Source organism: Camelus bactrianus, chromosome 15 (genome assembly GCF_048773025.1).
Source record: "Camelus bactrianus isolate YW-2024 breed Bactrian camel chromosome 15, ASM4877302v1, whole genome shotgun sequence".
NCBI classification, from domain to species: Eukaryota; Metazoa; Chordata; class Mammalia; order Artiodactyla; family Camelidae; genus Camelus; species Camelus bactrianus.
The window spans coordinates 55271957-55295097 of NC_133553.1; the positions used below are offsets into that span (position 1 = coordinate 55271957).

Here is a 23141-nt window from a genome sequence, read left to right on the forward strand (position 1 = left end):
AGGAAATGTACATTTTAAAATATACCTAATTTCTAGAAGTCCCAAGGATTGGAAAGAACTCACGTCCATTCACACTGCTTTGTCACGTGGGGTCAGAGATGGGATCTGAAAGCAGGAAAGCAATGCCAGAGCCTGTGTCTTTTGACCTCCTTGATCACAGCCTCAAAGATGCTTAATTCTAAAGTGATGACAAAAACAATCTCCCAAGGTAATAGAAATAAAAGCAAAAATAAACAAATGGGACCTAAACAAACTTATAAGCTTTTGCACAGCAAAGGAAACCATAAGCAAAGCAAAAAGACAACCTATGGACAGGGAGAAAATATTTGCAAATGATGTGACTGAGAAGGGCTTAATTTCTAAAATACATAAACAGCTCATGCAACTCAATAACAAAAACAAAAAAACCCAATCAAAAAATGACCTAGATACGCATCTTTCCAATGGCATCCATTCAGATGGCCAATAGGCATATGAAAAGATGCTCAACATCACTAATTACTAGAGAAATGCCAACCAAAACTACAATGAGGCATCAACTCACACCAGTCAGAATGGCCATCATCATAAAGTCTACAAATAATAAATGCTGGAGAGGGTGTGGAGAAAAGGGAACCCTCCTATACTGTTGGTGGGAATGTAAACTGGTGCAGCCAGTATGAAGAGTCCTTAAAAAACTAAAAATAGAGTTGTCATATGATCCAGCAATCCCACTCCTAGACATATATCCAGAAAAAAACCTCTATTTTGAAAAGATACATGCACCCCAATGTTCATTGCAACACTATTTACAATAGCCAAGACATGGAAGCAATCTAAATGTCCGTCGACAGATGACTGGATAAAGAAGATGTGATATATACAGACAATGGACTACTACTGAGCCATAAAAAAGAATGAAATGATGCCATGTGCAGCAATATGGTTGGACCTAGAGATTACCATAGTAAGTGAAGTAAGTCAGAGAAAGACAAATACCATATGATATCACTCACATGGAGAATTAAAAATATGATACAAATGAACTTATTGACAAAACAGAAACAAACTCATGGACATAGAAAACAAACTTATGGTTACCAAAGGGGAAAGGGGTTGGGGAAGGGATAAATTAGGAGTCTGGGGTTAGCAGATACAAACTACTGTATATAAAATAGATAAACAACAAGGTCCTACTGTATAGCATAGAGAACTATATTCAATATTCTGTAATAAACCATAGTGGAACAGGATATGAAAAGCAATATATATATTTACTATATATATAAAAATATATATGTGTGTGTGTGTGTGTGTATATATATATATATATATATATATATATATATATATATATATATAAACTGACAGCAAAAAGACACTCACCAGAATGGCTATTACATCACTGGAGTGTAATTGAGTTCTCAGAGGTGACCAATGAACTTCTAATTCTGTGAAGCTCTACTAGGAAGTTTTTCAGTTTCCTTCTCCCCATCCCCACAACCTTTTGATAAATTCTTGTCTCCTGCAGTAACCTGACCATGTCTCTAGTCCTTGAAGTTGGTGATTGCTTTATCAGTTACCCACTGCTGCATAACTGGCCACTCCAAAACTTAGTGACTCGAAACAAAAATGATTTATTGTCATGATTCCATGAATTGGCTGGAAAGTTATTCTGCTCCAGGTAGTGTTGGCTGGATCATTCATGTGACTGAATTCAGCTGGTAGCCTCAGCTCTTCTCCATGTGGCCTCTTTCTCCAGCAGGGTAGTCTAGACTTCTTTAAAGCCTAGAGACTGGATTCCAAAAGGGAACATCCAAAAAGACAAGCCCCAATGTGTGCAAGTGCTTCCCCAGCTTCTGCTTGTATCACACTTCCTAGTAGTCAAAGCAATCACATGGTCAGTGAGGGAACTATACAAGGGCATGAATACAGGGAGGTGTGATTGATTATGGGCTGTCAGTGTAACAGTCCACCATAAGAACCTAAAAATAAAATCTAGCTATGTTATCAGTTTTCAATTTTTTCAACAAGTGTCTTGTCTGTGATGAACATTTCCTAGGTGAAAACTTAAAGAATGCCAAATAAGGAAGGGAAGATACATACACACATCTGTAATGTGATCTCGCCTGGTGTGAAATAGTAAGAAATATATATATTGTTCTCCGCCCCTAGTTCCTGGCACAAGGCTCCTGAAACCCTTGTAAATTCCTAAGTGAAGAAGAGCCCTAGAAGCATCTCTTGTTCTAATATTTGGTCTTTGACCTGTGCCTGACTTTGTAAATTCCTAAGTGGTAAGAATACTAGGAGTAACTTTTGTTTTCCTGCAGCGAAATCCTGGATGAGCTCCTGGCTGGTGGGCAGTCACTGGGAAGACCAAGCCAAGATTAGAAGCTTGGAATTTTCAGTCCCGCCCCTCATTCTCTGGAGAAAGGAGAAAGCCTGAGGACAGAGTTCATGATCGATCACGCCTACATGAGCAGGGTCTGCCATAAAAGTCCCAAACTACAGGCTTTGGAGAATTTCCAGGTTATCAAACACATCTACGCCATGAGGATGGTGCACCCCAACTCCAGAGGGACAGTAGCTCCTGTGCTTCAGACCCTCCCAGACCTCACTCTACGTATCTCTTCATCGAGCTGTTCGTCTGCACCCTTTGGTAAACCGATAAGTGGAAGTAAATGTTTCTCTGAATCCTGTGAGCCTCTCTGGCAAATTAGTTAAATCCAAAGGGGAAAGAGGCCATGGGGAACCTCTGATTTGAAGGCAAATCAGAGATGAGTTGTAGGTGACCTGGGGATCTACTACTTGCAATTGGCATCTGAAGCGGGCTGGGGGCAGTCTTATAGCCCTACACTGGTGGGATCTGACACTATCTCTAGGTAGACAGTGCCAGAATGGAGTGAAATTGCAGGACAGCCAACTGGTGTCGTGAAGAATTGCTTGGTGTAGAAAAAAAACATACATTTGGAGACCAGAAGTATAAGAAGTAAAGTGCTGTGAGTGTGGTAGCAGCGTGAAAGGAAAGGAGATACTTGATTAGAAGACTGAGTTTTTCTAACACACCTGCTCGAGAGACGGAGAATTTGGAATGGGCTCAGAGCAGCTCTACTTGCCCCTCTGCCTCCAATTTCCAAAACAAATCACAGTTCATGAGTGACACATGAAATGAATCCAGGATGGGCAGGAGAATGGTGCACAGAGGCAAAATTCAACTGTATTAGGAAAAAAAAAAGTCAATATGGATCAGCAGTTCTCCACAAGCAGGCCAGGTCTTTAAATAAATTATTGCAAAATATTTGTTTAATCTAAGTTTTAAAAGTGAATCTATTGCTCCTTCAGTCTAATTTTTATGCAACAAAAAACTCTTTCATGTACTGAGTACAGAAATCTCCTACTCAAAGGCCTTGCTCACACAGTTGTGAAGCTCAGAAGTTTCATAACTGACATGAAGAGAAGTTAGGCATAAGAACTGGGAGAGGGTAAATATTAAGACAGGTTTCATAAATTCAGACTGAAGTTAGAATTTGGGAAAACATGTAGAATTTAGCCTGGCATAGAGAAGAACATCACAAGTGTGGAAAAGAACACGGTTATAACTTCTGTTGAACTTCCCTGAGGAAATAGACTAAAGCCATGTGTACACAGGGGATTTGACTGGGGTCATTTTGTTTGCTTGGCAATACAATTCCTTTTTCTTTCTATATAATCAGAATGCTTGAACACCTATACATTAATTGACCCAGTGGTTAAAACCACCACAGTGACTGGCCTATAGGGTAAATACTCTTCAGTTCAGTTCTCTTGACTGGACCAGATGGCCCTTCTGCATTTAGAATCAATATATCATGTAACCTGTAAACGGCTGGTCCAAACGGCTAAGGATGACATTACTCTATTCACTATGCTCTGCCCACAAGGATTAAACAGATAAAGCAGTAACTTCTTTTAAAAGATTAATTCTGATGATAACATAAGAGGCACAGTTTCACTGCAAGATGTAGATAACTTTCAATTCTCCTTATGAATTAGAATACTGAATCATTTTTGGTGTCCTCAACATAGTGGTTATAAATAGAAGTGAGACCGAAGTTAATAGTTTTTTTTTTAAATAAATGAAGCCATAACCCTAGAATTTTTCTGCCACAGGTTACCTGAATCTCATCATAAATCCACCTAGCACAGGATGTAAACGATGCCTACATTAACTATAGTGAAAACTCGTGATCAAATGAATTTTCCACCCACAGAAACACACATAAATAAGGTGCTGAGCCTCCCTTCCCAGCAGGACCTGAATATCTCCTCTAAGTTCTAAACTCAGTATATATGCCGAGGCTACCTCCTCTCCAAATAGTTGTGCTACAGAAAGTACCAATAATTTATGCAACTAAAAGGCTGAAAGGTCTCGCTTTTCTAGGAGCGTACCACTGTGTTGGTGCTAGTTTGGATCTTGTACGCACGGGCGTCGGTGTGTAAAACCCAGTGTTATATTAAAGGGCTGAAATGATGCCAACTGATCATCCTCCCGATGAGCACGCTGTATTATGATTATTCCTCCCCTGGCGTGGTGGAGACTGCTCTGTACGCCCTTAGGCGGCCGGACATCACATACATTGGAGGTTTCCAAGTAAAAGAACTCAGCGCTTTTGCCCACTCTAAAATCCGCCTGAGAAGTTGGGTAGTAGAGCTGGGTGTCAAGAAAAGGTGACTGCAAGTCGCACCATGATTGTCTGGCACTTTCCACGGAGGCTAGGCTAATACGTGGGGGGTGGCGGGAAAGAAGCGAGGGAGGGAGAGAGAGAGCGCGCGAAACACTCTCCTCCTCTTTCAGAAACTGCACCTCAGCTTGAGATTTGGGCATTATTTTACCTGTATTTATAAAAACCACCACCGCACTCCCTGCACCAACCACCCCACGGCCTCGACTTCCATTAGAAGCAGCTACTGAGACCAAAGCAGAGAGGGGAAGACCGAGCAGCAGGGGGAAGGCAAATAAATAAATAAAAGCGCGGAGCGAGGGGGGCCGGGGAGAGGAGGGAGCGAGGGAGCGCCTGGGACTCGCGACGGCGGCAGGTTCAATTAGCTAAACAAAGAAATCATGGCGGATTGTTTACATTTGGCAGCGCCCGGGCCGCGCCACCGCCGGCCCTCAGCCGCAGCGGCCCGGAGGAGTCGGCGAGCTGCCCCCGCGCCCCGGCCGGTAAGTGACGACGCCGCCGCCCCGCGCGCCGCCCCCGCCGCCACCCCGCCCCGCCCCTCCCCCACCGCCCCAGCCCCCTCCTCCGGCCCCCGGCGCAGCTGGGCTCGCCGCGGATTTCCCCGACGCTGCGGCCGCGAGGGAGGGGTGCGGAGAGCTGGGGTGGGGACAGCAGAGCCGCGGGCCGAGCGGGATCCCCTCTGTGTCGGTGGCCTCCCGGGTCAGGCCCTTCCCCGCGGGGCGCGCTCGCCCCGTGCCGCCGCCTCCCGGACCAAGGCGGACCCAGGCGGAGCGCGCCGCAGCCCGGGAGGTGGGGCCCGGCCGTGACCCCGCGGGAGGCGCTGTGCGGAGGGCGGGGTGACTGCTCGCTGCGCGGCCCTAGCCTCCCAGCCTCTGGTCCAGCGGCCTCTGACGTGTACTCCCTCTCCCTCCCGCCCGCCGCCCCCACGACCTTTCTCCCTCGCTCCCCTCCTTTCTTTCCCGCCTCTTTGCGTCCCTCTGGCCGGCCGTGTAAGGCTGAGAACCTGCGCCCGAGGTCACCTCCAAAGGCTGACCTTGAAAGCCACCCACGTCTGTGAGAGCTTTCCCAAAGGCTGAATCTTTCCTCATCCTTCTGGCACTGGGGCTCACTTTTTTCCCATAGGAAGGAACTCTTCCTCCAGAGGCTTTTAGCTGTCTTTGTCCTGAGGTTGGGACATTGGTACCAGGAGGTTCGCTAACGACAGGGGAGGAAAACAAAGGCAATAAATAGGGGGAAAAATAGAGGGCACTGTCCCTGACAAGAGAGAAGGCTATTTTCCCAGCAAAGATGGTTTCCTTTGAGGGAATCCTTCAAGTATCACTGGTATGAAAGTGGCATATTTACTTTGTAGATAAAAACAAATCCTAGGTCCTTGAATTAATCATAGGTTTTCCTTCCATAAAACTTTATTTGTTTAGTGTATTTGGTAGTCCCCCCCCCCCTTTTTTTCCCGCTCTAGCTTCCCCCTTCCAGAAACTCAGTTAATATATCTTCTTCATCTGTCCTATTTGGGAGAAAATCACAACCAGGACTGCCAGAGTGGGACTAGAATTGGTGGCATTTAAGTAGCCTTGCCACCAGCTTGGCTGGGGACCAGAGCAACAGGACCAATCCCAGTGACATATCTTGCACAGGTCCTTTTTGAGTTTCTGACATCATGTGGCTGACAGGTTGCTAATGGGCATTGTAATTGTAGTTCAGTGAACTGCTTTATCACCTAAGAAAATGCTATTTAAAAAACACTTGCATTATTGTGGCAATTATTATTATCTTTTCTATACAAATATGATTCAAGTGAATGAATTTTTTGATTCATAATTTTTATTATACCCTCTCAGAGGCCCCTCTGGAATAAGGTATGCTTCTATTTTTCTCTCCTTCCCCTTGAAAGTAGCAAAAATTGGGTAATTGAGTCTCACTTATTAGTCAACCAAATTATATCTATTGTTTGCTTATTATAACTCATTACCTCTTTAATAAAGCAAAACTTACTTCATAATTATTATTTGGCAGGCGTAGCCCTACACTTTGCTTTCTGAACTACTCATTCCTTTTTGACCAACTGACATTTCAAAAACTAAGATTTACTCACACAGCAGCATAGGAATGGTAGTGGATTGCGAGCCTTAGCTAACTCAAGAACCCAGAACTTCCTGGAGTCAGAAGCTTCCACTGAAGATTATGTGTGTCTGTTTTCATGATTGTGTGGACTTTAGGGAAAAAAAAGTTGGTGCTTCCATAAAGAGCTCCTGCCCAGATACTTAATTCACCCGTTAGCTTGAGATTCCATTACTCAGTAACCCCAAGCACATTCTCATAAATGGATTTTATGTTGACTCCTTGCCCATACCAGGTCAGAGATCATAATCATGGAAGGAAGTGAACTGACCTCCAAAGTGACTAACAGAAGCAGAAAGATCAGTCGTTGGGTTATAGATCTTGCTGACCCATTAAGGGTCAGTAAATTAGTAGACTGCACTTGAGTTGACACTTCTGATCCCAACTTAATGGGTTGATTAACTGATGGTTGCTATCTTCATTATGGGCTATTAGCACATTGTTAAGCCTGAACTTGTACAGTAGGAAATTGTTTTTATGTTTACTCTTTGGTTCCCAAGGTTAATCAATATTCATCATGGCCTTAAATTTTTTTTTTTTAACTAAAGAGGTTAGTTAGATAAACCCTTCTGCAGAAAAAAGAAAACTCAGTATTATAACTATATATGACTTTGGGCTGCAGAATCTTATCTGAAGATACACAAAAATAATTCAATTAAAAATACCACCTCTAAATGGAAAAATAAATATAAACGCTAAGAATTTAAAATTGGCATCCTTTTCATTTGTAGCTATCACCCTAACCCTCTTATTCTTCTGTGTGCATTTGAATGACTGTAAATTTAATGATATTTAGTTTTCAATGATGGTTTGTGTACATTGCCAGCTAGGAATAGCTCTCTGTAGTCAATATCTAAGCCTAAACCTTGCCTACCAGGAAGCGTGAATCTTAGGCCCCAATGAGGCACACATTTGTGACCAACATATGTTAGAAATCAATCTTTATTCTGTATTAGTAAATCCTTAGCATGTTTTCCTGGCCTTCCTGAAATTTCTAGAACATTCCAAGGTAGTTGGAATCCTGGTGGAATGGGTATCATCAGTGATTACTCTTTTAATCTCACCATTTGCTAATCAATATGTCAATAATGCTGGGGAAACTGCTTTTAAAACTTGAAAAATTCATACTCTCAATCATACGATAGATCAGGGGTTGTATAGATTGTTTGCTATGGAACTTCATTCAAAACTCAGTCTGTTCTGTCAGCTAGGTCACAGAAGGAGCAGTAATTGCCAGTAGTGGTTTTTGAATTAATTAATTGGTGAGCATTTATTAAAGTGAAAGCAAAAACAAAAGTATGATCAAACCCAAGAAGTATTCTACAGAAAAATATAGGAAAAGTAGAACATTGTTGCATCTCTAACACTGAGGCCAAGAAGGGAGTCGAGGAGGCTTGAGAGTGTCAGAAACAGAGAATTCATCCCCAGAATCATGACAGGCCACTGAATTTGGCAAAGAGGAGATCATTGATGAGCTCAGGGTGCGTAGCGTTGACTGAGGGGTTAAGGTGAGAGGCAAGATTTTGGGAGGGCAAAGAGGAAGAAGATGGTGAGAAAGCTATAGTAGACAGTTTTAAAGAAGAATGTCTCAGGATGGCGTTCTTGAAAGGTACTATGATTGGCAAATCCTCAGTTCACAAGACCAAGTCTAAGAAAATAGGATCTTAGTAGAAACAGAATTAAAACAGCATTACAGACAGTAAAAACTCCATAGCAAATAAAAGCTATGGAAGGCACCTGCCTTCAAAACTAGCCACATTTGTCAGCATTAAAAGCTTGTACCAACAGGTAATCCTCTTGAATCATCTTTAGTTGTTTGGGGACACATGGCTCCAGGATTATGATCGGCAGAGGCAGACGGTCCCCAAGCTCTAGGGTACACAGATTATTTTTGGCTTTAAAGTGTTTGAGCCCATTCTTACTTGAAATTCACTGTCTTTTGCACTTGCTTTCTCCTTCATTTCATTTTCTTAAGCCCTGCCAAAATGCTTTTGTAACCATATAGCCTTTCTACAAATTATCTTGGTATTTGGGGGAGTTTGGGGCTTTTCTAGAGGGGGGTGTGCATCTGGTGTTATATCTGCAGAGTTAAGAGGATGTGCTGTAAGCAGTCTTTCTCTGCAACACTGGACCACACAGCCCGCCAGAAAGAACAGCAGCTTTTATTGTCCAGTCCTGCCATTTAAGAGATTGAACTGAATCTATAATGTATAAAAAGGCTTTAAACTTGTAATGCATACATTTGAAATGAGTTATTTAAAATCTGTTCGGCAAGGGCTTATTTTATTATGAGTGGTATAGTGTGAGAAAGGGAAAAATGAAAGCAAAACATCTGGCCTTATTAGAGGACAATCTGCAGATAATTTTTTAAAAATAAGAATTTGATTTCATTAAGGTGACTTTGAGGCAGGCTGTGTGCTTGGAGCAGAAGTAGGGGGTCAGCAGGGGCTGCTATGAGTCAGTAGCTGTGGAAAACAGAGTGGAGCAGCAGAAACCATCTCCGACCCACCTCAGAGGAAACAGCAGTCCACACAACCAAGGCCGTAGGAGAAGGCTAACCAAACCCCGTGGAATCTGCACCAAGGGAAGGTAGGGTTTTAAAGCAGCAGCAGCTTTCAGATGTACATACTAGAGTTCAGTGCCAGTTTGCAAGGCTGGTGGAAGCAGAGTCTTGGGAGGAAAGAGGCTGACAGTCCTTCCCTGAGAGTCTGAGGCCCCAGCCTTGTTACAGTTGAGCTCCATTAGTACCAGCATACCAGCCAGGAACCTGGCAGAAGAGGAATCAGAAAGCTAGGTAGGCTCCATGTGAAGGAGGTTGGGTGGAGGTGTGGGTATTACCCCAGAACTCTTTGTACAGGGGAAGCAGACCCAACCCTCTTGCCAAATTCAGGACACTAGTGGGTTAGTTTTTAATATTCTATTGTATCCTTACTGTGCAAGTTGACTAGGGTTGAGGATTGGGTGTGGCTACAAAGATTGCCTGGACAGAGTTGGAAAAAAACAGGGACTAATGGAATAACCCAGTAAGACTGCAGGATTAGAATATAATAAAACATTCAATATATAATATACCAAAGGTGTAGGGTTTGAAAGCAAAAACCATATACTCCAATTAGAAAAAACAACAACAACTATGCATCCAAGATTGTATATTTCCAACACGCACTGGAAGTTACTTTAACTTGTTCTGAATTAATGTTCAAAATTCTTATATCAAGCAAGCCCTTGTGTATGTTGCCCCAATTCAACGAAAATTTTGAATTCAAAGAATATACTCATACAACACATTTATTACAGAGCTGTCCTTTCCAAATGAAAGCTTCTAAATATGGCCCAAGTGAAACTTAGCACTGGAAAGAGTGAGTTTGACAATGGCATTTTGTTATCAATTGCCAGAGTTTCCTCTATACCAACGCATTTTGAAAATTATCTCTTCTTGAGGGCGTCACATAAGATTTGACAGAACTGCTTAAGTGACAATAACTTCCTGGCTAAAACAAAATAAAATACAACAAGTATCAAACATCTTTCCCTTCTCATGCTCATAATTAGTTGAAGAATGATATTACATACATGTAAGAGGCACTGTGACTAAGAATATCACACAATCAAGACCACACATAGAACTCAACAAATTGAACATTTAGACCAACATTTCCTAAGAAATCAGGCTTGTTTCATTTCATTTTTTATGCCTCAAGTTTCTGCAGTCAGTAATTTAAGGGTAATTAGTTTTCTATTGCTGTTATTAAAAATTACTGCAAACTTCGTGGCTTAAGACAACACAAATTCATCATCTTATAGTTCTGTAGGTCAGAAATCTGACAGAGGTCTCCCTGGACTAAAATCAAGGTATCAGCTAGGTTGCATTTCTTAACCAAGGACTCTGGGAGAAAATCTATTTCCTTGTCCTTCCCAGCTTCTAGAGGCCACCCACATTCCTTGGACCATGGACCCCTTCCTCTACATTGAAAGCCAGAGGTGTTGCATCTTTCTGTCTACTCTTCCACAGCCACATCTCCCTCTAACTGCAGTTGGGCACAGTTCTCTTTTAAGGACCCATGTGATTTGATTGGATGCACCTGGATGGTCTCCCCAATCTCATGATCTTGAATGATTATTTATGACATCTGCAAAGTCCCTTTTGCCATAGGAAGTATCATATTCACAGATTCCAAGGATCAGGATGTAGGCATTTTGGGGACCCACTAGTCTGCCTTATTTTTAATTCTACTTTCTAACTGTTAATTTAGAATCCTCTGGAAGCAGATGCCAAGGATCCCAGTGCCACAAGTTTATGTGGGAGTGATAACCAAGGAATGCTGATAAGGGAGTAGGGAAAAGAGATAAGGAATTTTAAAAAGACAAGAAATGGTGTGTTACCAAGCAAGTTGCCACCGGGAAATTGATGTTTAACCCCGCTAGGGTAACTCTGAGGGACAGGGTAGAACTAAGAGTTATTCTAATGGAGGAGTGAGGAATCTGCTGCATTTATCCTCCGGATCCATGTCTTTATTGGTTCAGGCTGCTTCTAAGGGTGTTATCTCTCTGGCACTTTGGCCTTGTCGTGCATGTGGGACAATCATAGTCCCCCACCCATGCTGAAGACCTGAAGCAGACATCACAGTGTTCCCAGCAAGCAGGCTTTGGTGTGAAGCGAGTGCCAGGGGTTTATGTGTGGGTGTCCAATGGGTACCTCTCAGATTTAATCTGTCACCAAGTTCTACTTTTTATTATTTCTCTGTAATTTCTCTGACACTTTTCTCCTTCAGTTGCTACAATTCATACCAGTTTCTCTGCATCATTCTACTGATCAGTTCTTCCTACCTCGTTTTATTCTACTTCAATCTGTGCAATATATATATATATATATATATATATATATATATATATATATATATATACAATGTATATATATATATACACACATAGATATAGCTTCAAAGTTTGTCTTCCTGAAAACATGGCTTTTATTGTGTTACTTAGACGAGCAAGTAAACAAAAGTCTTCACTGATTTCCCATTACCTATAGGAAAATTTAAAATGAAAAATCCACAGTCTTGGCTTCAGGCACTTCCATTCTGGCCCTGTGTTCACTTATCTTTGTCAGCTCTACACTTATAGCAATTAATGTCGATCAACTTGACCCTGCTCCTGGAGAGTGGGACACCTGACCCAATTTGCCTAACTATGTTTTGGTTTTGTCCATACTCCTTAATCCTCAGGATCTAAGCCTGGATGATAATGAAACTTTTCCCCTGACCTGTCACACCCTCTTGTCCCATTACTCTCCTTACTTGTCTCATTACTATTTTTGAGCCCATTTTATGCCTTCCTTTCCTCACATTCTTGGTCATAGTTTTTCTTCTGGGCTAAGGATCGAATCCCTGCCCATCCTTCAAGATTCAGGCGAAAGCTGCCCTTCTCTGCTTAGCCTTCCATTAGCCTGTCCCAGCTGGAAGTGAGGCATCTCTCTTCTCTGAACTCTTTACAGCTACTATTCAAGCTTTTACTATTTTTGTTTGTAATATTAGCTATCTTTTCACAGAGTATGATTTTAATCTTCTCAGACAGGTTCTTGGGCATTTAAAGACAACAGGACATCATATATTTTTGCCTCTCATATCCCAGAATGTTTTGGTTATTGTATGTACCCTTTAGTTATTTATTTATGTTCAACAAATCTATCAACAATCTTTTCTGGAAAAGTATGAGTAGCATATTTTGACCGAAGTGAAAACTAATAAAGGTGGGAAAAATCAGTATTTTAGTGATATGCAACTGCTGTGCTGCAAAGCAATTCATTACTTAAGTTGAATGATAAAAGAACAGAATTCTTTCTTACATCAAGCAAGCAAATTAAAAAAAAAGTTAAAGACACTGAAAGGTTTAAAACTAAGATACCTTAAAAGCGTAGACTAGAAGTTTGGATGTTTCCCTCTCTTCTTAACCTAGCCCAAAGAGACAGGGTGAGAATTACAAAGAATCTTTCCCTTTTTGAAAACTGAAGTACGGTTAAAAAGTGTTTGGGCTTTTTCATTTAAAATTTTCAAACTTAAAAACTAATTTGAAAAGATCCTAGGCTATGACCGCACTTGCAAGGCAAAAATATCCATGGCTCCTGGGATGCTGGTTTTTCTATTTTCCACTGGAAAAAAAAAATCCGTTTTCATTTTGATCTCCTGAGTCAAGGGGGTGAGCAAGAAACTGAGAAGCTTGGCTGATGATTCCTTAAGGTATCAAGCAAAGCTTTTCTTCTGGGCGCAGTTGTACACATCAAGGCCTGTGTTTCTGTGCCTTTTTAGTGTGCGAAGTTGTATTTCACAATGACTTTAATCTGGCTCTTTGGACCAAGCCTGGCATCACACTACTGCCAACAGAAAAGAGTAAAGGTATTTGGCAGGGGACCCTCCTTTGCTTATCTCCCACCTCATTAACACCCATCAATTGAGCTGATAATGAACACTTACTGCAAGTAACACTCTTCAGTTGTTCTCAGCCCCCAGGGGTTTAAAACTACTGATGTCTGGGCCCCACCTGCTGCGATTCCAAGGTACTAGGTTTGGGCTGTGCTCTGGGCATCAGCATTCTGCTGTTAGCTCAGGTTATTCTAAGGAGCAGACAAAACTGAGAATCACTGCCCCAGTCCCTCTTGTCTTCTGCAGGCTGACAGAACGTGGATATTGGGGACTACAGAGTTTTTAGATAGTATAGAGATCATCTACTCTCTCGTCTCGGGCAGTTTAAGTGTTGAGCGAGCGGATCTGGCAGTAGTAGGAGGAATGACTCCCATCCATACCACGGGAGGCAGAGCTAAACTTCAGGTCTCCAGTCTCCCAGGCCACAGTCCTTTCCTACTTAAGTGGGATCCTTGGCCCGGCAGCACCACCCGGGAGCTTTACCTCCTGAATCAGAGTCTGCTGTTTTAACAACTTCCCCAGGTGACTGGGATTCACATTCCTTTGAGAAACTCTCATCTTAGCTCTTACTTAACTGCCATCTCTGAGAGTATGGAGTTTCACTTACCTCTATAGCTTCAACTTCTAGCCCAATACCTGGAACTTGGAGGATAACTAACCATTTGCTGAATTTCAGATCCCTTTTTGCTATAAAATATATTGTACATATACAATGAACAACCGATTCTTTGAGTAAAGGACCCTGATTATCCTTTCCGCGCGCTATTCAACCCTTCATCTTTATGAGCCTGTAGTGAGTACCTGCTTTGTACTAGGCACCGTAACTACAAAGGTACATGAGAGTTTCCAGGAGCTCATGGTCTAGTTGGGGACAAGAGAGGGATGATAAACAGATGTGACAATACTGTGGGATAAGGGCCACGATGGAAATATTGTGGCATAAGAGCCCTCACTGTTTGCTATGGGAACATGGAAAAGGAACTTTGGGTCTGGGTTTTGGGGTGTAGTGGGGGGGGTACTTGGGGTTTTAAGAGCAAATGAAAGCAAAGTTGACTCCAGAGAGTAATCAGGGGTCAGCCAGGTATTGGAGTTGTGGGGATGCAGGCAGCCCTATTCAAGGGCATAATAAGGAGACAGAGCAGCCTACTCAAAGGCTCAAAAATAGAGATACCTCAACTTTGTGCATCAAAGTAGAAGGAAAACTACACTTAGGAATGGCTGCTCTTGACAATCTAGTGGAAGGAAATGTAGTAGAGCACTTAGGGTGACTGGAATTGGGGTGCAGGGAAGGTGTTTCTTCTCCACCTGGCTCTAAATGTAAAGGAAAATACTTAGAACTGGGGAACAGCACAACGTCTGACCATTTGGAAATACTAATTGCATGTTCCCTGAGGTATGCATTGCAGCCTAGAGTTTGGGGTCTTGTAATCTTGTAATTGTGCTCTTTTGGTCTGTGTTCTCACAGCATCTAACGTTCAGAGTCAACAATAAATTTCAGGCCAATCCAATCCAGACAGAATCACCCAATTCCAGTACCTTCAGTACCTTCTCAGTTCAAATAAGACTGGATCGAGACCTGTGCCATCCAATATAGTAACTACTTGCCACATGTGGCTAATGAGTGCTTGAAACATAGACCAAACTGAGTTGTGTGCTAAGCGTTAAATTACACTGATTTTGAAGACTTATTACCAATAGATTATAAAATCTCAATACTATTTTATATTGATTACACGCTGAAGTGCTAATATTTTGGATACATTTGGGGTTAAAGAAAATATATTTTAAAAATGATTTCAGCTATTTTTCACTTTTTTAAATGTAGCGACTAGAAGATTTTAAATTATGCCTGTGATTCACGTTATATTTCTGTGGGTAGCACTGGCCTAGATTATTCCAACCTGAAGATGCTAGCAAATAATTATTTCTCTCTTCCACCATGGAAACACGCTCCCAAGTCCATCTGTGGCTCCAGATGACTTGGGGATAGTTTTAGTGTTAAAGTTGTAGAGGCATACCTTTTCAATGGTGGTGACAAATTGGGGTAAAGTCAAACGAGTAAGAGGCAAATTTTTGCCTTATTGAGTATTCTTAAAGTTTTCATGTTAGTGTATCTTTTAAGCATCACTGCAGTATTTTTATTTCGTGGCTATGCAGGTTTATGACTTGTCCAACTCTTCCCCTCCAATGCCTGAATAAAATGCTATTGTCAAGTACACCCTCTCTAATCTGTGTTATTTGACATACACTAGGTAGGACAGAGCTTTGGGTCCTATTTTCACTTCAGTGCAGATGTGAAAGTTCCAGTTAATGAGAGTGTTGTGTAAGTGTTTGTGTTTCAAGAAGAAAAGGCTCCCTGAATTTGCCTTAAAGCTTTAGATATTCCGTACAGGGAATAAAGTGACATGCTCAAATGAACTGTGGCCAGACAGATCCACATGATATGAATATAAATGTTTGAGTCTTGCTCAAATTAAGGTTCTTGGTATCAGAAAAAGCTCTTTCTCACTAGGCAAGTCAAAATCACTGTATTTCACTCTTTTACTGGGACATATAGTACAAGATTTGCATTGAACTCGACTATGAGGTTTTATCCAATATACTTATTTTAATACATTTAAAGGGAAGTTCTTCAGTGCTTCCTGAAACTTCCAGTCCACATTTCTTTTCCTTGGCTTTTGAGAACTTAAAAAAATCTTTCCACTTTTTAGCCAATAAGCTATGTGTTTAATTGGAAAGATGACACAAAGAGGCTAGAATTTGAGTTCTGAAGTCAGCAGACAGATTTCCGTGGCTTACTCTCTGGTGATCAGAAGCAGGTCAATTGACCAAAACCCAACTTTCTGAAGCACTAATTCTTGAGTTGTTATTTCTTCAAAAACAACTTCCCTGAAAGTCAACTCACCAAAATCCAATTCCCCTATTGAGCAATTCATGACCAATTTGCCAAATCACTGATTTATCAAAACTTTCCTTCTATGAAGCTGTCGTAAAGTTTATAGCAAATCCGTTATATAAGGTGACTACAGCAGCATTGGGGCTATTTCAAAGTTTTAGTTTTTGTTTAGTTTGGATTTAACTCTTATAGTTTTTATTTTTGCTGCAGCCATTTTACATTAACTAATTGATAGGCACTGCCTGAAATTCAGTGTGCACCGTCTTTCCTCAGAGGACTGAGCTCTGACTTTTGGAATCACAATTACTATATCTCAAGTCACAGTGTTATGCTTGTCTTAAAATCAAGGACTTTTATAAATCATAAGGACAGTGTAAGTTTCTGTCATTTTTAATCTGGCCAGTTCCCTTTTGTATTTTTTTTGATTCATAGATTTATTAACTAGATACATCAAATGTATTACATGCAGTATATTCTAAACATTTTGAAAGTGTCCGAAATGTGAAACATTCAGGAAATGACAGCTGATTTGGACCGATGAATGGGCTGCAGAGCTGCTGGCCTTAAATGGCTGTGACAAAATAAATTTTTTTTTAAAATCCTAAAATTAAGGCTAAATATTAAACTAAAATTTCAGAATATCATTTAGGGCAGTTAAACTATCCTATGCAACTCAACTTGCTAGAAATTTTGTAAAATTCATAAAGTTTATGACTTCTTTTTGCTATGTTGACTCGGTCCTAGTTTGCAGGAAGAGTTGGGATGAAAGGCAATACTGTTATTATAAGCAGCAGAAAAGAAGTAGGAATGCCCAAATGAGATTTAATAATGGACCATGTGGTTAGGACCTCAAATTTGACGTATACTAATCACCAATACAATATGAATTCAAAGTCCTAAAAAATGTTGCCATGACAACAAAATTAAAAATAATCTTCAAAGCTTCACGATGGATAATTTTACTTGCTGTTAAAGTAATAGTTTAAAGAAACAAGTTCTTGGAGAATTCAGCAAATTGGCCGTTCTTCAAATTCATCATTTGGTGAATAGATTTGCAGCAAATTGCCCTAAAAGTGTGTATGATTTGGGAAAAGTTAGTCACTGTTTTTAATCTCCCTTACTCTGTGAATGGGGATGATAAAGATGAGTATCTCTTGTGAGGATTCAGTAAGATAACGTGTGTTACCTTTCACTTAATAAATGTTCTTTCCTTTCTCTTGGAGTGAAGGTCCATCCACAGCAGGGCCACTAACCAACTGTGCCAGATCATGTCAATTTCCTGGGCCTTAAGCTTTCTTAATTTCAAAGTGAAGGGATATGACCAAATTATCTCTAAGGTCTCCTTTCATCCAGAGAATTTTATGGTGTTAAAAACAAAACCAAACTCTGGCCTCCTGAGTCAAGATCTGCTTAGATTCCAAAACTTCTGAGGCCTGCTTCTAGGTGAGGACAGAATTCAGGGATTAGGTAGCCAACTTACTGATGCTAATTATGAAGAGCCTCTCTGAGCTGTTTGCTAGGACCCTGAATATTCCTAGGTGATGTGCTCTTCAACAACCCTGAAGGAAAACAAGTTTTGTTCTAGCTAAGCCCTAGATTGGGGAAGTGGAGGGAAGGACCCGACCATGTGCACATCTCTTGGTGGCCCTTGGCATCACAGAGATGTCTGAGTATCAGTTCAGCTCCAGGAGGCCTTCCTTACTGATGTACCTAGAGTACACTGAGTTTGCTAGGGGTGTCTAAACAGTAGGACCAGGCACCTGCTGGAATGCATATTAAGTGTGAGACCTGTTGGTTTCCATCCCTTTCCATTCTACTCCGGGCTTTTTGCTACTTAGTATTTTGCATTTATTTACTGTCCTAAATAATCTCTTTTATACAAATGAGATAAGCATACACTTGACTGTATTATATAGCATCTGAACATTTCTGTGCATAGCAAGTCTATTCTGGCTGGAGCACATCATACTTGTGAATTCAAATTAGTTAGAATAATAAATAAAAACTTTTTTTTAGGACAGACCAACACGCTTCTGTTGAAAGTAGCTACTGTCTAATTCAAAATGCTATAGAAAAACTCAGCTCTTTCTCCTTGATGTTTTACTATGTTCAAGGTTTTCCCCAAATACAGCAAAGTTTACAAATGTACTGACTGTGTATCCAGGCAATGCTTCATCCTTAGACCAACTGCAGTTTCCTAAGTGATTTTAAGTCTATCTTCAGGACTTTTAAACAAAGTAAAAAGCACACACTTTCTTTACATTTCCATCCATAAAATGCAGCACAAATCTCACTACATTTACTCAGGGGGAAAAGAAAGACATCTCTGTGCTCTAGGAACCATTGACAGAACATACTGCAATCTTTTCATTAAGTTCACACAAAATGAGGATTTAACGCATGGGCAAAACAGCCCATCCCTAGAGGTTCCATTGCCCATAATCCCACCTTGAAAATAGCTCCATATTAATTGTTGCAGCCAAGTGGACATGGAGGTTTACTGCTTGTCGCTCCCACTTCACAGATAACGAACTGCAATTGTGAAAACCTTTGTTTTTCACTTTCTAACACATCCCTTTTCAAGCAAATATTTCATATATTTGTTTAAACCCAGAAAATCCATATGGATCAAGCTAAACATGTATTTTACTATATGCCTGTACTGTTTCTTGATCTTAACTGTATGATTTTTAGACTATTTATAAGGACAAGTAGTCATAAGTATATATACATATAAATATATCTAAGTATATGCATGCTCTGCTTTAAAATTTAACATGTGAAAATTCATATTTCAGAAACTGACAAATTGCAAACCGACCATCCCACATTAAAGAAACAACTGAAGCTTCCTTTAAGCAACTGTCTCCTTAGTTAATTTAAGATATGATTTGATTTATAAGTACTTTATTTTCACTTGACTTCTGGGATGCATTTATTGTTTAAAGTGAGGTGCACCTGGATGAAATGAACATTTATAAATTTTGGCTTACCTTTCACATTTCTGTGCCTCAGGTTGTTAACTGCTGAAGTCTTTATCTAAAGTTATGTAGTTCAGCCTCTTCACAAACCTAGAATAAATGAGTTCTCCAAATAACCACTGGGACATTTATTACACCCATTTCCTTAAGACAAAGAAAACAGAATTCCCTATACAGTAAATCCCTTACTACCAAAGATTCCACCTTACAAATAGGAATCCAGTTGTCTCAAAGTCTGTACACAGTTTGCATCTCTGGCATGGTAAAAGATCCTGGCACGTAAACAGCCAGGAGGAGTAACATGCCAATTTTGAATTGTTCACTGTTTTTATTATAGGTTCTAGGTTTCAGATGAACAGCAGCCCTCCTATTGCTTTTATAGCAGGATATTAAATTGCAGCCTCTGGCAGGCGGCACCTGCCCTCTTCCTGGCATGCTGTCTAGTCAGTCCCTGGCCATGCGATACTCTAACGTAATGTATATTTTGAGTTTTGCTCTACACGGGGATTTAAACATTGGGGTAACACAATCTCTCCCTGAAGGTATGCAACCCATGGTGTCAGGCCTTGATTAAGCTCCACGCAACTAACATTTAGTGTGTTTGGAAGGTCCTGTCACAGGGTGTTTTGAATGAATGAAACAAAACCTTATAAGCATCTTAGACAAACATACATACTATCTCGTTCCCTTTGGATGGAAGTTCCCTGGAAGCTTTCACTCTCGCGATATTAACCACACAGCATGATGTGTTGAATGCAGTCGTGTAGAGAATTAATCATATAGATGTGCACTGATCCCTTGTCTGTGCTCTTTAAGGGGATCAGTGTATTCTCCCCCAAATTTGAAATTAGGAGTATTTGAAATAATTAACAATCACTGGTTACACTATCCATCTTTATAATTTATCTATGAATATTCAATCAGATTTTAAAAAAATCAGAGTCAACAAGTAAGGAAATCCCTTAAAATTTCAGTTTCTGAATTTCAGTTCAGAACAATGTTTAAGTTTGTTATTAAAATAAAAGGCACATCTTTAACGTCCTGAGTTTTGTTATCAGCAGTGTCTGAAGTTCATTTTTATGGCATTTCTTGTAAAGGTCCATCTTCTAGAGTTGCCTAGCTGAGCTTACAACTTATTACTCAGTCAAAAATGGCAATTAAACCTGTGAATATACAACTGTGCGATTAGGGATGGCTTCTTGAAGTATGATGTATTTAGCATTTATCTCACTTCTTTATTAGATTATGAAACTACAACATTATAGGAGTCAAATAGATCTTAAAATTCTCCAGCCTAACCACCATCTGATACTTACATTACCTCTAAAATATTCTTGCCAAACTGTTTTCATAGGTGTGCCTCAATGGTATGGGTCTTCTGTCCCATAAGTCGAATAATGCCTTCTCCACCCCCACCCTCAGAGTACCTGCTTAACACACTTAAGAGGAAGTTGAGGCATCTTCAGAACCAAGGAGAAGTCACTACAGAGGGCACAACTGACTCTTAATTAAGGGTTTGTCACTGAATTTGGAGTTGTAAACACTTGATGTGCCCTTAGCACTTGGGCTTTTGTTTCAACTCTCTCAGAGTTTATGGCAAGTAAGATTCAGGCACCACAAGTCAATAATTGAAATTTGAAATGGCCTAAGAGGCAGTGGTGTGCAGAAACAGACTGACTAGCAGTTACAGTTTGGCGTCAGTGGTAATCTGAGTTGTGATACCCTTTGGTGGCTTGAAATAAGTCTTGAAGGGAGAATTTACACCACAGAAATTGGCAAGTGGTTTAAATCGTCAGCCTAAGATGTTTATAATTGAGTATGAAAGACGACGACAGGTGAAAAGCATTCCAGATACTATCTGAAAGAAACCAAATATGCTAAGATTTTGACTTTTTAAAATAAGTATTATGGTAATGTAGGTAACTGTGAAAAAATGAAATGTAGAACCTTGAGCTAGAGACTATTATAAAAGCATCCTTTCTATCAAAATGACTTGTTCTTTTTGAGGTCAGTTCTTTAACTTTTGAGGGGGAAGGTGGAAAATTTACTTTGGTGACTTGCACTGTTCTTTGCAAACATTCTATACGATGGAATCACTGCATGGTTTTGGATAACTGATCCATGAACTGAGAGTCTCTGAGTCGACTTGCAGAAGCATTATACAAAGTAATGATAACCATTTTTAAAAGATCTGTGATTATGTATGGACGTGATAATCTGTAGCAGCACTATCAGATAAATAATACATATTTAAAAAATTTCTGTAATTACATGTTTACCCGATAGGCCAGAACGACTCTGTCCCAAGGAGCTGTTACAGACTGAGTAAATAATACATGTTTTAAAGTCCATAATTATATATGTAAACGATAGACTATCGAGTAAATAATGCACATTTTAAAAAGTCCATAATTACATATTTACATGATAGTCTGTAAATTCTGTAATTACTTATTTACACAATAGACCATAACAGCTGTTACAGTCTATTATGTTAACTCTCATAGAATTATATTATGGATTTTTAAAAACACCATAAAGAACCTAAGGAATGGAATGATAGGAATGAAATAAAATATGAACTTCATATTTACTATAGCTCTCTCAAAAGAGGACTATTTCAAGTTTAAACTATCTCAAGCTAAAACTCATGACCAGTACTTTATTGATAACAACTGACCTAAAATTTATTTGCAAAAATATAAATTAAGGAATCGCAAAGCAAGGGATAACTGGGTGGTGTGATATTAAGCTAAGTCTTTCAACATTTCCATGGATAAAACTTATTCTTGATGGCATAAATAAAACATTGTATGTAACTTTTATGTTTCTTAGGCTTCATAAAATTACAGTGAAGCATAATGATTAGAACTGTATTTGTGTTCCTTATTTATTCTTCAAGAGCATTAGAATATCCTATAGTTCGTACAGACTAATAAGATGTTTGGGGGTGTGTGCATAGGCTATACATAATGATAACATATGCATTTGTATGTTTTTCAGGAGGATTATAGTTGCTTTCTTATCTAAGGGTCCTCCTGGGTTAAAGATTCATACAGTACATTTTATGGCTCAACATCTAAATTTATTCTGAAGTTAAATATAAGATCAATGCAACTAAATGAGACTTCTGTGCATAATTACGACTAAACAGTGAGGCTAAATCAAGCAAGTGAAAATCTGTTATTTAGTGATGTTGGACCGATCATCCTCAGTAACAGAACACAGTATGGGGGAAACCTTTGATCCTGTTTGTTAGGTATTATTCTGTAAGATATTTGACAGCTTGAAATAAGTGAGTGCTTGATTTTCAGAGGGCTGTTGTACAGAAATAAATCTTCACATTTTACAAAATTTATTTCCACTTCAGATTTGAGCTACAAACCCCTGACATCTCTCAACAACACCCACAGATGAGGTATTTAAACCAGTGGCTTTCAGATTTCTTTGAATGCAACTCTTGGTGAGAAATCATTTATGTTAGGATCTAGTATGAACATATATACAAAACTCACAAAACAACACATGCCCTTATAAAATGTAATGCATTTTTACATTAATCTACTCTACGTTTTTTATTTCATTTTGTAAAAATGCTGGTTGTGACTCACCAGATTGATTTCACGATCCACAAATGGGTCATGACCTGCAATCCAAAAAACACTGATTTAGACAGTGCTTTTTATTCCATATAAAGATAGGGCATATGGGGCTTCTTTATAATAGGTTGATAAAATCTGTATATTTGCAATGGAAGCATTTTATTGGTGGATCACATTTGTGTAGTCTGCCATTACTTATTAGTATAGAAATATAAAAGATATAAAGTTTTCTCACTTATGTCTCTAGTGTTAAAGATCTTGAAACAGACTATGCTATGATGCATTATTCAAGAGTTTTGGTTATTACTGAAACTACAGAAAATCACTTACTGGGAACTATGCAGAATGAAACATCAGATTTCTAACTCAGGATGTCCTGCTTGAAGGGTTTCATTTCCTGGGTATTGTTGATGTTCCCAGGGCAG

General features: G+C 39.9%; 1 long non-coding RNA gene across 1 annotated transcript in view; it reads left to right on the plus strand.

Moving 5' to 3' along the window:
- Nucleotides 1-2130: 2130 nt before the first annotated feature.
- The window catches only part of LOC123615917 (uncharacterized), a 489917-nt gene continuing 468906 nt past the window's right edge, over nt 2131-23141 (plus strand). The window contains exon 1 of the long non-coding RNA XR_012498976.1: nt 2131-5182. This is a non-coding gene — a long non-coding RNA (uncharacterized LOC123615917). The remainder of the gene's footprint in view (nt 5183-23141) is intronic.